Here is a 4,560-nt window from a genome sequence, read left to right on the forward strand (position 1 = left end):
TCCTGCAACAGCTTCCAGACACTACTATTACTCTCACTTTGCAGGTGACAAGCCTGAAGCACAGAGAGGTTAAGTCAATGTCCCCAAGATCACACAGCTATATCATGCGAGAGGCATTTGCAGGTAGGAAGTCTGGTTTTAAGCTTTGTGCTCTTAACCATTACCCTACCCTTGGTTAATTTATTTTCCTGTCACCTTGACGACTCTACTGGATCTGTTTCAATTTCTTTACTATTAGAAAGAGAAAGGTTTAGGTCAGCATTTTTCAGGCAGTTTCTCTGTTCAGCCATAGAAAGTAATTTGAAGTTCTTTCTGTGGTAATAGATGTGAGAATTGGGGTGGGTTTTGGCTTGCATAAGCTATGTGTGTAATTAAGGAATCTTTCAGACATAAGGGTTGTACAAGTAAGTAGAAGTCAGGTTGCCACTGCCAGTGCTTTGATAAAAAGGTAATTAATTCCATTATGACTAATTTTGATGCTTTTATTTGGCTAAAGGAATGAGAGATACTAAAATCATTTCTAATTGATTTTGTTTCTGGTCAAGAGCTAACAGTGATAATGATTTGAGCCATTATTAGAGACCACTTTTTAATATTCTAGATTTAAAGATGTATCTCCAAGCTTTGTATTTCTAATGCACAGTGCTGGGGAGGGTCCATTCAAACTCTTTAAAATAATACAGTGGTGTAGCCTCTAAGCACTATAAATAACTTTCTTTGGTCCTTGGTTCTCCAGATCTCTTTCTTTTTTTAAAGATATGGTTGGATCAGGCAACATGCTCCTGAGGCTCCTGTGGCACTTGACTCGTCACAACCGGGGACAGTTCTAGTTTTTTTGTTTTTAAATTTTTAGCACGTTTATTTATTATTGAGAGACAGAGCATGCACAGGGGAGGGGCAGAGAGAGGGAAATACACAGAATCTGACGCAGGCTCCAAGCTCTGAGCAGTCAGCACAGAGCCCGACGCGGGGCTCTAACTCACAGACCGCGAGATCATGACCTGAGCCGAAGTCGGACGTTCAACCAACTGAGCCACCCAGGCGCCTCTAGTTTTTTATTGAGGCATAATTGACATGTAAAAAGCTGTATATACTTATTGTATACAACTTGGTGGGTTTGGAGAGAAGTATGCACCCTGGAATCATCACCAGCAACAAGGCCATACAAATAATCATCACCACCTCAAGTTTCCTCATACCCTCTTTATTCCTTTTTTTTTTTTTGTAAGAAAAAATAACATCAGATCTAAGTGGTAACTGTATTGTTAGCTATAGGCACCATGCTGCCTCGTAGATCTTCAAAACGTACTCATCTTAGATAATTGGAACTTTGTGCCTTTGACCATCACCTTCCCATTCCTTCTCCCCTGTCCCCTGGCAGCCACCATCCTACTCTCTGAGTCTGGGAGTTTGGTTATTTTGGATTCCACTTAAAAGTGAGATCGTGCAGTAAATAAATGTCTTCCTGTGTCTTTTGTAGACCAGCTCTAGTTCCTTCTCCTCCTATGCTTAGGCTATTTCTCTTAATTATGTTCATTATTATTTTTCTCTTTCACTTGAATTGTTTTTATTTTAAAATAATTTCAAGCGTATGGAGAAGCTGTAAGAATCCAGGAACCTTTTTCCTTGAACTTCAGAGCGAGTTGCTGACATGATGCTTCACCATCCTAAAATAGTTTGTATTTCCTATGGAATGGATATTTTTCTACACAACCATGGTATAATCCTCAAAATCAGGAGACTGACATTGTATATTACTCCCATCTAATTCTTACCCCTTGGGAGCACCTGGGTGGCTCGGTCTGTTAAGCGTCTGACTTCGGCTCAGGTCATGATCTCATGGTCTGTGAGTTCGAGCCCCGCGTCGGGCTCTGTGCTGACAGCTCAGAGCCTGGAGCCTGTTTCAGATTCTGTGTCTCCCTCTCTCTCTGTCCCTCCCCTGTTCATGCTCTGTCTCTCTCTGTCTCAAAAATAAACATTAAAAAAATTTTTTTTTTAATTCTTCCCCCTTCAAAGTGTCATCAATTGTCCTAATAGCGTCCTTTATAACGAAAAGGTGTAGGTCAAAATCATACATTGCATTTAATTGTTATGTTCCTCTAGTGTACTTTCACCTGAAATCCTCAATGTATTTTGACCTTGACAGTTTTCAAGATTAGAGTAGGTGGCTGTTGGGAATATCCATCATTTGGATTTTTTTGATGTTTCTTTATGAAAAAATTCATTTTGCGTGTTTTTGGTAGGAATATCACAGACATAATTCTGTGTTCTTTTTATTGCATTCTGTCGGGTGTTACATACTTTCCATTAGCTCCTTTGCCTGTGATGTTACCTTTAATCACTTCATTGAGGTGGTGTTTGTGAAGCTTATCCACAATAGAGAACAACTCTATCTTTCTTTGTAGTTAATATATATTTTGCGGTCAGGTACTTTGAGACTTTGGAAATATCCCCTTTCGTATTAAATTTCATCAACTAGTTTAACATCTACCGATGTTTAATTAATAGCTTGATTGATTATCACTATGACATATCCAGTAATGATTTTCCTCTTATTTTTTTCTGTTTATTAGTTGATATTATAAGAAAAACCTCTCCCTTCCCTCTTTTTATTTATGTCAGTATAATCTCCTGAATTCCTATGTTATTTGATGGATTACAATCTGTTAGTGTCATTATTTATTCTGATGCTCAAATTGATCCAGATCTGGTCAGTGGGACTCCTTCAGGCTGGCTTCTCTGTTTTCTTAAAGTGTCTCTGTCATTTTTGAAGCCCTTTTTAACTTTTGGTACAGGATTTCTATGTCTCCAGGGTACCCTGCTTTCCTTTAGTGGAGAACAATATTTAGGAACCAAGATCTGGTACTAAATGTACTCCATGCTCTTGGGGTGTTTTGCTCTTGTACAGAGCTATTTGTTATGTATTTGAATGTGTGTATCTGTGTGTGAGAACATACCCACATGAATTTACTTCTGTACCTAGCAATGTAATTGAAAACTAGGAGTTATATTAATACTTGCAATTCTAATATAACATTATGAAATTTATTCTGGTTTTCTCTCTTTTCATTTTTGTAGTTCTCTTCTCCAGGAGTGAAAAATTTGGCTTCCGTTATCTTCATTATATATTTTTAAATTTGATCAGTCCCAGGTGACTGGGTGGCTCATTTGGTTGAGCATCTGACTCTTAATTTAAGCTCAGGTCATGATCCCAGGGTTATGGGATGGAGTCCCACTTCGGGCCCTGTGCTGATCATGGAACCTGCTTAAGATTATCTCTCTCTCTCTATCTCTGCCCCTCTTCCCTGCTTGTACACAGTCTCTAAAAATAAATCTTTACAAACAATTTTGATCAGTCCCTTATGTAATCATTGTTCCCTCCCATTCTTAGCTCTGCCTAAATATACTTCCTACCCCATTCAGGCTCTAAACCTCAGAGTGGGCCAGTGCTATGACCTTCTGGAGCATTCTTCCACTCTCTGCCATGTGCCATCATTACCCACCCCACTGCTGAGGCTCTGACACTCTGAATGGGGCTATGCTCACCTCCATTCCTCTCCACTCTGCATATCACACTTTGCTGTGCCCTGCCTCATTGTTTTTGGATTCAATTCTCCAGGATGGAAGGAAGATAGTTACATTCTTTTGATGTTTTATTTGTTCTCTATGATATAGGAGTTATTACCACCTTTTGTAGAGATAAGGACATACAGAGACTGTTAGCTCAGAGTCATGACTTTGGGAGCTCCAGCTAAACTTAGGTTATTCTGATACCAACTCCAGTGCCTTTCTTAGGATTCCCCATGATATCTAAAGGGGATTCTCTAGTTTTTATTAATGGTTCCCACCTAGCAGCTCAGCAGTAACACAAGTCTAGACATCTCTATTTGAAGGAGAGATATGTACCTCCAGGTGCCAGGCTTACCTCAGAGATCATCACCCTGATTGCCCTCTCTAAGTCTCAAGAAAATAGCTGGGAGTGAAATTCAAAACATTCCACAGTGGGTCATGTGCAAGGGCTGACCAATAAGAATGGACACTGGTTATTGTGCTAGAGCAAGAATCCTCTAGCATTCCCCCAGCCCTGCCCAGCATCCCCTCCCCCGCCCCCTCCCCCCACCTCCCACCATGAGCCAGTTTTTATTCCTTTGGAGGTTCAGGAGGTTGCTGGTGGGGTGGCTGGAGCTTACAGGGTAGTAGTGGCAAAACTTGCGGCCACAATTTACCGAACAGTATGGAACGATGTTAATATTTTAACCATCACTATGGCTTGCCCAGTGCTTACTGGATGGAAATCAGGACTGTAGTTGCTAAGGAAGACCTCATTCTTTTTTTTTTTTTTAAATTTTATTTCTTTTTTTTTTAATGTTTATTTCTGAGACAGAGAGACAGAGCATGAGTGGGGGATGGACAGAGAGAGAGAGAGAGGGAGACACAGAATCTGAAGCAGGCTCCAGGCTCTGAGCTGTCAGCACAGAGCCCGATGTGGGGCTTGAACTCACCGCAAGATCATGACCTGAGCCGAAGTTGGACGCTCAACCGACTGAGCCACCCAGGCAC

This window comes from Prionailurus viverrinus, chromosome C2, assembly GCF_022837055.1.
Source record: "Prionailurus viverrinus isolate Anna chromosome C2, UM_Priviv_1.0, whole genome shotgun sequence".
NCBI classification, from domain to species: Eukaryota; Metazoa; Chordata; class Mammalia; order Carnivora; family Felidae; genus Prionailurus; species Prionailurus viverrinus.